Here is a 12,686-nt window from a genome sequence, read left to right on the forward strand (position 1 = left end):
TAGATAGATAAATAGATAGATACAGGGATAGATGGATGGATGGATGGATGGATGATGGATGGATAGATAGATAGATAGGGATAGATGGATGGATGGATAGATGGATGGATAGATGAAAGATAGATGACAGATAAAAAGATAGATGATAGACAGATATAGGAATAGATGGATGGATGGATGATAGATATGATGGATAGATAGATGATAGATATAGGAATAGATGGATGGATAGATAGATATGGATAGATAGATAAATAGGTAGATGATAGATAGATACAGGGATGGATGGATGGATAGATAGATGATAGATGATAGATAAAGGATGGATGGGTGGATAGATTGAGATGATGGATAGATAGATAGATAGATAGATAGATAGATAGATGATACACTTTCATGGGTGGGCTGAATGTACGTCCTTAAGGACTTGCTGGGTCCCACTGTAGGCATGGCAGGATTACATGAAGAGGCATTTGGTGGTCTGCACTCACTGTCTTCTCAAAGGGTGTAAAACAAATGTGCAGATCAGCTTAATACAAGTCTGAGACATTCAGAATCATTACAGGTGGTTCAGAGAGCTTTTGGATTCCAGGGGCCTCAAAGGCCACATCAGGTGGAAGGGTAAGTGACATCTTTATGACTGAGAAGTCATAAGACAGATAGCAGGGCAGAATGAGATGGGTGGGAGACAAGGACTGCTCCCCCAGGAGCAAACCCACTTAAATCAGTTTGCCCACCATGGGGACGTGTGTGAATTCTGATCATTAGTGGAATCGCACCTGGTTCTATCATGATTAGTAGATAATATATTAACTAGGAGATAGTCGCCCCCACCCCCGCCCTCCATGAACTTCTAACATCTGGTGTATGTGCTCGGAAATCTGTGCGCTCCGGCCAAACCCGTAGCTAGCAGTCCATTGTCCTTCTTTGCTTGCTCCCAGGGTTTCCCTGGAAAACAAAACCCAACCCAGGCGAGTCTCTTCAAGATTTGGTTTCTAAATGCACATGCAGCTCTCATTCCAGGGAAGCTGGACTGGAGTCTAGATGTGGGAAGGGATGCCTCCATCCTGTCACTAAATCCAGACCCCAGGATGCGGCACCCTGCACAGGCTTTTTCTGCAGTTTTTATCAAGTAAGACCAAACTACAGATGGGCAGCACGGTGGGTTTCTGGGTTCCAGGAGGACCTGATATTTCTGGAAAGGAAAGCCCAATTGTCATCTTACCTCCATCTCGAGTGTCTGGCCGCTCAGCCTTCCTAACAGAGATAACCTTGTTATGTCCTAAGTAGCCAGTGGTTCTCTTCCTTCGCTTCATGTTGTGATCACCTAAAGAGATTAAAAATTCCTCACGTCCCGGTGTGATCACTTCCTGGGGCTCTGCCATAACAAGTCACCACGAATTCAGGGGGTTGCTTAAAAGAATTAAAATTCATGCTCTCCCAGTTCTGGGCACCAGATGTCTGAGATCCAGGTCGGGCAGCACCACTGAGACCCGGAGGCTCCAGGGAGGGTCCTTCCTGCCTTTTCCAGCTTCTGGGGCTCCAGGCGTCCCTGGGTTGTTGGCCGTGTCCCTCCCATCTCTGCCTCTGTCTTCACATGGCTTCCCCTCTGTGTCTGTGTCTCTCTTCTGTGCATTATAAAGACACCCGTCATTGGATTTAGGGTCCACTTGGATAATCCAAGATGAGCTCATCTAGAGATGTTTTACCTAATTACATCTTCAAAGATTATTTTCCTAAACAAGGTCCATTCTTAGGTTTCAGGGTCTAGGATAGGGACATATCTTTTGTGGAGCGATCATTCAACCCAATACACAAACCCATATCTTTAACTAATTAAACCAGAATCTTTGAGGGAGAATCCCCTGTGATTATAATCTATGTCAAGGTTGACATGAACAAGTGATGGGTTTAGTGCTGAGAGCCAACAGGTGTCCTGGCAAATCTATACCACGGCCCATTGTGCATTTCCTTATGGTTTAACGCTCTGTGGGTTGTTCTAACATGCTCATTTCCACCATGTTACAGAGTGCCTCCTCTCTGTATAGACATCTGAACCTCGGCATGTGTTATTTAAGCTCCTGTGGTTCTCCTTCCAGACTTGGGAGAAAGAGGAAGCTCACTGCACACCCACCTTATGGGGTCATTGTTAAGACAGAAAATACTGTGCTTAGAACAGAGACTTATGCATTGCACGTAGTTCATATGCATTGCTATTTCCATGCTTAGCGCTTTTATTTGCAGAGCTTTTAAACTAGCTGTGGTTTCCAAAGCACGTTCACACACTGTATTCCATTTAGGCCTCACAAACGCTCTTGGAAGACTTGAATTCTGAGGAGGAGTTCTTAGTGATGATATAGCCTGCTCCTACGCCATGCGACTTTGGCTGTGTGCTGCCCATCCACCATGTAGCAGACGCAGAAGCAACTTGTGTACTGGGTTGGGCTCTGCTCAAACATGAGCTTATGGGAATAGAGCAGGACAAACAAGGCTTTGAATCAATGAGACGTGGGCATGAATTTAGGTTCTGCCCCTTAACAGCTATGGGAACCTAAGTGTCATCGACACGAGCTTTCCCTTCTTTGTCTATCAGATGACAGCAACACCACTCACTTTATAGGATCATTAGGAAAACCACTGAGATAATATATGGATCGTGGGACAATGGTCAAAAGTCCTATTAAAAAAAATCGTACAGGGGCGCCTGGGTAGCGCAGTCGTTAAAGCGTCTGCCTTCGGCTCAGGGCGTGATCCCGGCGTACCGGGATCGAGTCCCACATCGGGCTCCTCCGCGATGAGCCTGCTTCTTCCTCTCCCACTCCCCCTGCTGTGTTCCCTCTCTCGCTGGCTGTCTCTCTGTCACATAAATAAATAAAATCTTAAAAAAAAAAAATCGTACAGCTGTGCCTACCACATATTAGGGTAGCGTCAATCATCTGAAAGATAAAGATACATTTTCGTTTGTTTGTCTTAGAAACTCTATGACACCTTTTGAAAGTCCAATCCCAGTCTGAACTCTCACATTGAGATGTGAGAGAAAAGCAGTGAGGGAATGCAAACAAAAAACAGGAGAGAGAGAGAGGCAGGTAGATGGGTAGAGAGAGTACATAATATACATGTATAAAATATATGCAAATCAACATAAAATTGCATATGTGTGAATATATTGGGATTCAAGATTCAGGGACTCATATTTGAGCAGACTATTATATCAATTTTTGAATTTTCTGCTGAATCTTTTACTCTTCAAAATGTCTACGTAAATCTCACAGTGCGTGCGCTATGGCCTAGCTGCACCTGGTCGATACACCATAAAATACCATACCTGGCGCCTTTCAGGACCCATTGCCCCACTGACTGTACCTCATCTGAGCAGATAACTCTGTCTAGGGAAACCCTTCCATCCATAAAGGAGAATGCCACCATCCTGAGTGGTACCCAGCCCCTTTCACACATCTTAATGTAGTCTTAATAATTATTTCTTACTTTAACTGTCTTTTTCTCTACATCACAAGAGTGACAGGATGAAAGATGGGATTGCAGTGTAGCGCTGGATAATTTCAAAAGTCACACATAGGAGGGAAAACATAACTCGGTAAACATTTTCAACCCAAAAACATGAATTAAAAAATTTCGGTAATATTGTATTTAGTAAGCCACTCCCATTTTAGTACACAGAAGACATTTTTAAAAAGCAGCCTTACCACACATGGTAGCCTGAATCTAAATATGGCTGGCAGTTCCTAAGTCTCTGAGTCCCTTCCCCTGCTAAAATGTTGATAAGAATGCGATTTCCATGATGCAAAGGTGATTGGCTATCCCTGAAGCCTCAAGCATCTGTTGCCATATTGCAGAATGTTGATAAGATGCAGCTTCCCAAGCACAAACTACATTTCCCATGCTCCCTTGACTCCAGATGGGGTCATGTGACTAATCCTCACCAATCAGGTGTCTCCTTCCAGTCTAAGCTGTTGAAGAAAGGATGCATCACATTTCCCAGGTTCCCTTGTGTCCAGATGGAGGCATGTGACTTATTCTCACCAATGATATGGCTCCCTTCTGGACTAAGATGATGAAGAAGAAAGGATACACCACCTTACCCAGGCTCCCTTGCCTCCAGATAGGGTCATGTGACTAATTCTTATCAATCAGGTGTCTCCTTTCCAGACTAACATGATGGATGTAGAGATGATAAGGTCCTAGAGGATGGAGTGGCTGCAAGATGGGGAGAACCTGAGTTCCTGAAGAGCCAGGGATCCAAAACCCCCGGCATAGGCTGACTTTTGGGCTCTGTGTTATGCTTCTATCCTCTGAAATCTTTCCTCTTATGGCCACAATAGCTCTTGAGAGCCATTTTCACTCTTGAAAGCAGAAACCCATGCTTATTGGGTTTATGTCTCTGCAAGTCTGGGGTTTATTCTACCCAGAGAATGGTCCCACATAAGAGATTAAACCAATTCTTTTACCTGCAGCATTGTCTCACATAAGACCATGAGCCACGAAAACACTGCGATGTTTAAATCAGGTAATACTTGGGAAGAGCTTTCTATGGAAATGTGGAAAAAACCAGCTATTCTTACCTTTACTGTCATTATGATCATCGTGACGGGTAGATAGGATAACTCAAGTTTGAACCTGAATTGTGATTTTCAAAATCTCTCTTACAAGCTGTGATTTAAAATGTATGATAGGACTTTATTCATGATTTCTTCTAGGTAAAGGAACTCGTGGTGGGGGGAATCCCCCATTTCTCCCGTCTGTGAGCCCCAGAGAAAGATTGTCTGCAGTCCAGGCCAATATTTCAGGTGGATTTTTAAACATGGCATATATAAAAATTTTCTTTTCTTTTTTTTTTAAGATTTTTAAAAATTTATTTACTTGACAGGGAGAGAGACCGAGAGAGAGCATGCACAAGCAGGGGGAGCAGCAGAGGGAGAAGGAGAAGCACAGTCTCTAATGAGAAGGGAGCATGATGTGTGGCTCGATCCCAAGCCCCTGGGATCATGACCTGAGCCAAAGGCAGATCCTTAATCGACTGAACCACCCAGATGTCCTACATTAAATTTTTCTGCAATGCTCTAGTCAAAACATCCAGACTCTAAGGCCCTCTCTCTTGATCGTTTAAGAAACAGAAAGAGAGAAGTATATTTTAATTTTTTTTTAAAGCTATAAAGTGCCTTGAGAGCGGGGATGTGTTGTTAGTGAAAACTGAATTCAACCTTTCTGTTATGAAAAAGAAAACGTAGACACGCTGCTTTTGGAAAGGAAAGGGAAAAAAAAACAGACTATGTTCCATTAATGTCTGGCAACGTGAATTTTAAAACAATAATAAAGAGCAAACAAACAAAATCTTGAAGGGATTTCACATATAACGTAAAGAATCACAAAGTCCCTTTTATTATGTTATGTTCCATAAGGTTTTATGCAATACGTCAAAATAATTCAATGGTACATTGAATGAGATGCTGGAGGTTACGGTATTCCTCAGGACTTGGCTCTGAATGATTATAAAAATAGATTCTGTGTAAAAGCTTTTTTTTTTTTTTCTATTTTTCTTTCTGGATGATGGTAGGAGGTTGAGGTCTATTTTAAACAAATAGTAAAAGGAAGATTAGAAACACAATTTTCAGAGGACAGCGTTGGTACCCACTGCCGTTTCATTTTCTTATTGTTGATTTTGGAAAATGAGACCTTTGTCAAGCCAGCATTTAAACTAATAAAAAAAAACAACCAAGGAGATTTCTTTTTCCTACAGAAAATACTGGATTTAGTACATCTCAAATGGGGGAAAGTAATCGTTCTTGACAGCCTTCCAGCAGAAACCAGAAAAGTGCACCAAAGGCCACCCACCATGTGGCCAGGTTGCTAGGGGGCCAGAAGGAATTGGCGAGAAGGAAGGCAGAGCAGGGGCCATTTGGGAGTGAAAGTCCACATTTGTACTGTTTTCACACGTAAGGTTTGTACGACAGTGAGTTTTTGTAAAGCCTTTATTTCATATTATAAATGATACAGATAAGATACAGCAATATAGAAAAAAGGGGAGCAAATGAAAATTATTCACAATCACATTACTCAAAATACGCTGAATGTGCTCAGATATGGGTAAGTGTATGTGCCAGCAAAAATTATATATATATATAACATTTTAGCTCTGTTTGGGTGCCAAACCATGTGGTTTGAAGTCCACTTAGGGGGACGCCTGGGTGGCTCAGTCGTTCAGCGTCTGCCTTCGGCTCAGGTCATGATCCCAGCGTTCTGGGATCAAGCCCCGCATCGGGCTCCCTGCTCAGTGGGAAGCCTGCTTCTCCCTCTCCCACCGCCCCTGCTTGTGTTCTCTCTCTCGCCACCTCTCTCTCCGTCAAATAAATAAATAAAATCTTAAAAAACAAAAAGTCCATTTAGTTTCCATAACAATCTATGATTTTCTTACTCCAGTGTCATTCGTGGGACTAATATCCCATTCCATGGATGCCCCATATAGTGTTTCACCCTATCTTGGTGGACATCTGGATCGTTTCATATTTTTTGGCTGTCTCTACCAAGAATCTCCCATTACTGTCTGAAAGTCTATGTTGTAGGACTGCTACAGGAAATAATGCAAATGTATGTGAGGTTCTTGCCAAAGGGTTTCCAATTTCTATTGTCCCCACACTGGCATATGACAGAAACGCTTTACGCCCAACACTTGGCTATCCTACGAACAGCTCCTAATTTGGTACTTAGAAAAGAAGAATGTTCTTTCTATTGTTCATGCATGGTAATTAACAAACTACATAGCTTGGCAGTTTCATAAAGGAAGCATTCATTAGCCTGTCCCCACATTTTTGTTGAGCTGTTTAGACTTTGTTTTTTGAGTAACAAGAATAATTTACATAACAAGGCGTTAACACGTCCTAAATATAGCAAATGCTCCGTCAGACGTTAATGTCCTCAATGTAGCAAATATTTTGTGATATTTTGTTATTCATCCTTTTCCTTGCGAATTTGTTTCTGGAACTACATTTTTTTTTCGAAGGACAGACGTTTTTTAATTGTTAGTAGCTGTGTCTCTCACGTTTTCCTGGTTTCCCTCTTCTGTGTAGAAAGCCTTTCTTCATTCTGGGATCAGATACCTGCTTTTATAATAGTTTTTCCTTTTTAAATATTAAAACATTTAACATTTGGAGCCTACTAGAGTCTGTGGTATGAGGTGAAAATCCAACGTTCTTTGGCCTGAATGGTGAACCAATTATTCTAATGTCACATATTAATTTAGTATTTCCCTGGGGATAGAAGTTGCCCGTCTATTTGTTTCCTCTGGCCTATTATAGAGTATTCTATAATATGTTTTAATACGACAGTGCAAGTTTCTTCATCTTTTTCTTATGATCACGTATATTCTTACCCATTTTTGCCTTGAGATAAATTTCATTAAAAAAATTTCATAACAAAAAGTCATGACATTTCAACGGGAATGTGTTAAATACATGATTTTTTTTGCAATTTTTTAAAGATTTTTTTTTACATATGTTACCATACACTATATATTAAGATATGTTTTCTATGTGTGTCTTTCCACACAAGGTCGTAAGTTGTACGTCTGTTTATAAGCATCTTCCTGTATCAGAAGTGGTCTGCTCTTTCCTGCATAGAATTCTCAAACATGTTTTGCTAAATTTTCCTATGGAGGTCTTTTTTTATCTGTGTCATTTTAAGCTAAGCTATTTAAACGATGGTATGAACACTTTGAGCTTATTCTCTCTGTAGTTGTATTTCTTATTTATTTTTCTTGTTCCAGCCTACTGGCTGTAGGTTCCAAAGTAATGGTTGGTAACATTTCTGGAGCAGCTTTTCCTAGGTCACCCTTGCACCTCTGGTTCTAAGTCTGGTTCCTGTTCTGCTGGTGCTTCAACGATAATTGAGGGCTTTCCTACTCAAGAAAATCCACACCAGCAGCCTGAAACAAATGTTCACCACATTTAAGAATCCTCCTTCTGAGTCTGAGTTACGAGGTGTGTTCTTTTGTTGAGAAGGGGTGTTGACTAAATCAAAGACCACATTCACATCGCTGTGAAGGAGCCGTGCACCAGAGAGGCTCATCTCGGCTCTGAGGAGCCAACGATCAAACATCCAGGAGTTCTGCGAGCCATCTGTTCAACCGTGGGTAGCTTGAAATCGATGACTGTGGAAGATTTACACCATGGAAATGGGCAAACACTACAAAGCAGAGCGTGTGGGTTTGAGAGCTCGTTTTCTTAGCCCGCGATTTATTATAGAGAATAGCTCATTCATGCATTTATTCCATAAATATTTTCTGAGGCTATCCTATCTGTCAGACAAGGTGACAAAAGCATGATAAAAATGTCAAGAACGCGGGCAAAGATTCCAGAGTCATCAGTTGACACACACAGTTGTGATCAGTAATATAAAGAAGAGGACGTTCTCAGAGTTTGTAACACACCTGTGTAGCCAGACCAAGAGCTCCCAGATTTCCCTGAGGAAATGATGCATCAGCTTGGACCTTGTCACTTTGCAGGACTTTCGACGCACTCCATAAGTACATAGACCACTGTTTCCTGACTGCAGTTATCTACATCACACACAGAGAGGCCCCTTCCTTTTTTTTTAAGCAGCTCACCACAATAAACAGAACCCACGTCAGTAAGCACGTCCAAAGCACAGAACTGAGGAATCAAGGTTTACGACTCTGAGCGAGATCTGAGATCAAAGGGATGGATGGGGTAGAACATTTATAGTAGAATTCACAGAAGGTCTTTGTGCCCACCGTCTCTCTCTGAAGATTCTTCTCGTTGGAGCTCCAGAGGTTCACCTCCTGAGAAGTCAGCTTACCACCCACTCTGGCCCTTTTGGTTTCCAGATAAAGCATTGTCTCTGTGTACCAGAGTGCGCTACGGAAAAGACAAAGAATGCGTTCCACATGGTTTGAAAAAGGAAGAAACTAACAGCATAACCTGGAAGAATTCATATTCCTTCACTTCCCACGCAACTTGTGCATGTGTCTGTGTTTACGTTCTTGGAAACATATGTTTTCTTTCTTTCCCGGACTCTGTCTTGTGTTTCTAAGCAACTCAAGGTAGCAACCGGTTTTAGTTTATCGAGGGTTTATGTGACCAAGGCGCCAAATTTTTATTCTGTTTGCTGTTTTAATACTTGGTCAACATCAGCCTGACGTGTTTACAAGGTGAGTTTCCTGTTGAGATCAAACTTTTATTCCAAGGTTAGTCCGTCGTGCATGGAGCTTCTCAGCTAGACAGACAGGATAATTCAATGTTGTTACATACACATGTTTTGTTTGTTCACATCTCCCCATATTTACTGAACACCTGCTATTGATAACAATTCACTGTTTCGTAAAGACAATAAGGCAGACATCCCAGGGACCCCAGGGACAGAGTAGACCTCCCACGAAATGCTCATTAGCACGATTAGGTGGGAGAGTTGTACATGGGGAATACAACTGGAGAGGAAAGGGGTCTTAGGAAAAGGATGACTCACAGATGGCTAAGATTTGGTCAAACACAGACGAAAGGGAAGCATCTCTGGCAGAGAATTTGCTTGAGCAAGACACGGCGATGCAGACGCCTGGTCCCTTGGGAAGCAGTCAGGGGTTCAGTTTAGCTTGGACGTGGATTTCATGGAGTGTGGGTACCAGAGAATGCCGGACACGTGCCTTGCACTGCGTTATGAAGTCTGTTCCATCCTGGAATGAACTAGATAGTCAACATGGAAGGGTTGCAAGGTTTTTTGCTTTGCTTGTTTTAAGCTACCTACCGTATTTGACCACTAGGGAATTGCAGGGAATGGCGAGTTGGATTGATTCCCGTTGAGAAAAATTAACTGGGCTCCTGGTAAAATTAGTTAGGAGGAAATTGTCATAATTTGGGTTAGGATTAATGAAGGTTTGTTTTAAGGTAGTCTGAACAACAGTAGAAAGAAGGAAAGAAAGTTGAGAAACATCAGAGAGAAAGAGTCTCTAGGATTTGGTGATTGCATGAAAAAGAAGAAATATGGGAAGTCATCAAAGAGGGAGAAAAACCATGAGACACTCTTAACTCTAGGAAACTCTGAGGGTTGCTGGAGGAGAGGGGGATGGGGTAACTGGGTGATGGGTATTAAGGAGGGCACGTGATGGGATGAGCACTGGGTGTTGTATGCAACTGATAAATTGTGAAACACTACATATGAGACTAATGATTCACTATATGTTGGCTAATTGAATTGAAATCAAAAAAGAAATATCAATATCAAAAAAATTCGTTCTGGGGGCGCCTGGGTAGCACAGTCGTTAAGCGTCTGCCTTTGGCTCAGGGCGTGATCCCGGTATCCTGGGATCGAGTCCCACATCGGGCTCCTCCGCTGGGAGCCTTCTTCTTCCTCTCCCACTCCCCCTGCTGTGTTCCCTCTCTCGCTGGCTGTCTCTCTGTCACATAAATAAAATCTTTAAAAAAAAAAATTCATTCTGAGGGACTAAGGGTACTGTATCTCCTTCAACAAGAGTAAGAGGATTGATAGTTCTCCGCTTTGATGGTTGGAAGATTTTTTCTAGATGATGAATTGAAAGTATTGAACAAATATTTAGAAATGACAAGATGTCCATTTAAAGTCAGCAGATTAAGAAACAATTACATTAAAACATTTTTCTACCAATCTTCTTATTTGGAAGTTCAACTTGTTGGGATAGATATTCACGAATACGGTCTGAGCCGAAGATGCACAAAGAAGGTTGGTGTGGGTACGGGGCCAGAGCCCCAAGGCAGCTGGCGCAAACCCAGTGTGGAATCCGGGCCATGCACACGAGGAGGGAAAACGAGAGGTTCTGATTTTGATTTCAAGATCCCGTCATCATAACCCCAAGCATGTGCTGATTGCAGATTGCTGAGCGTTTATTAGCTCCTCTAAAAGCCCCGTGAGCTGGCCCAAGTAGAAGCAATAAAGCACCAACCGAGAAAAGCTGCCTGTTGTAACAAAGGCCCATAAAGTCCGCTCAGACTACCGGAGCCCAGGGGCAGAGGCCCAGCTGGCCTGCAAAGCTGCACACAGGAACACTGAGGACCCAGACTGATTTCCTGCACACGTGGCCACCTGGAGGGACCCGGGGCATCATGAGGACAGCCAGACACAGAGCCTTCCCCCCAGGTGTCTTCAAGAAAGAACCGCAGAGGTCCGAAGGCAACAGTGATTCAGAGTCTCCACGGCTACTGCTGGTGACCGCAGAAACCGGCGAGAAAAAGCTGGTGGGGTGGGGCAGAACCACACGTCCCCTCTGCAAAGCCCGGGGCGCCGCCGGCATCCGAGGGAAGATCCAGCAGGTACGGGTTTAATAGTGAGGTGAGCCGACTTCTCATTAGTCTAAAAGGTTAAACGATGTTCGTACGTACGGTCTTGGCGCCAACAAACCGACCGCGGGCTGCCGTCCAATGTGCCAGGATAAATAAAGCAAGCTGGGCTCGTCCAGGCTTGGGGAGCGGCTTTAGGGCTCAGGGTGGAGCTCCTGAAAGCTTACGCTTGTACGGAAAACTCACAAAGCTCTTTCGCATGCCTATAGGATGAATCACACTGGAGCCCGCATCGCAAGGAACACACCAGCGGAGCAGAGGGCGGGCTGAACTATGCCTGCATGCGGGTGCCATTGCTGGATTGACATTTGATTTTTTGGGGACTGTAACCATGGCAGCATGAAGGAAGGGTCAGGCAGAACAAAAAGTACTGCCATCAGTTTCGGAAAACCCTCCATTATAATTTTCTTGTTTTATTACGGGAGTAAAATGATGTGTCATCGCGGAAGCCACATACACCAGGGTCGCAGAAACATTCAAACACCACGGAGCGAGCGCCGGCGGACCCAGGATACAGGAGACGTTCACAGAGACAGAAGGGAGCTCTGTGAGGATGAAGGTAGACCCGCATCACTGAGACCAAAAATAATACACAGAAACACATGCATGCATCTGTCTTGGTGAGATGAAGATCGCCGTGTGCGTTGTGGACTTTCAGGAAATATGTGACGCCTTGCTCGGGTCTGAAATATTTTTTGTAACAAATCGAATAATCTATTTTTGCACAGTGCAGAAGTGGTTTTGGTTCATTTGTAAGTTGCATAAAACATGGTGCCACCAACTATGTTGCTTTTGGTCAGAGGTCATTAAAGAACAGCTAGCATAATTAGCGAGAAGAAGCGTCATCGACTAAGGGAAAGGTAGCTCCAGTGCTCTAGAGTTGACGCGGGCTGCTCACCAGGCTAGTGCTTTCTCCAGATTGCCAGGAATGCCGGGNAAAAGGGGCATCACTTGCTGGTTTTCCAGGCAGGGGTGGGGACTCAAAGAGGCCAGGTGATATTCTGAGCCTCTGGCGTCAGACCCGCTGCACCTGAGGTCTGCTCCTGCCCGTGCTGGTGATGTGCCTGGGGAGTGTGACATGGAAGCAGGAGACCGGAGCTCTGTACGTGAGCATCTCACTGCCATCCAGCAGCGACTTGTATCAGGTTCCCCATCCTTCATCCCTAGAGCTGGCTTCTGCGCGGCTCATGTATCTACCACATGAAATAGAATGGACACATTCTGGAATTTTCCATCATATTACTAACAATATTAACTACTCTTTACTGAGGGTCTTGAATCAGGCCCTGGGGTAGACATTTTACACTGAAGTCTATAATCCTCCACATCCCCCTGGACACCCTCATGAAC

The sequence above is a fragment of the Ursus maritimus genome, assembly GCF_017311325.1.
Source record: "Ursus maritimus isolate PB19 chromosome X unlocalized genomic scaffold, ASM1731132v1 scaffold_X1, whole genome shotgun sequence".
In the NCBI taxonomy this organism is placed as follows: Eukaryota; Metazoa; Chordata; class Mammalia; order Carnivora; family Ursidae; genus Ursus; species Ursus maritimus.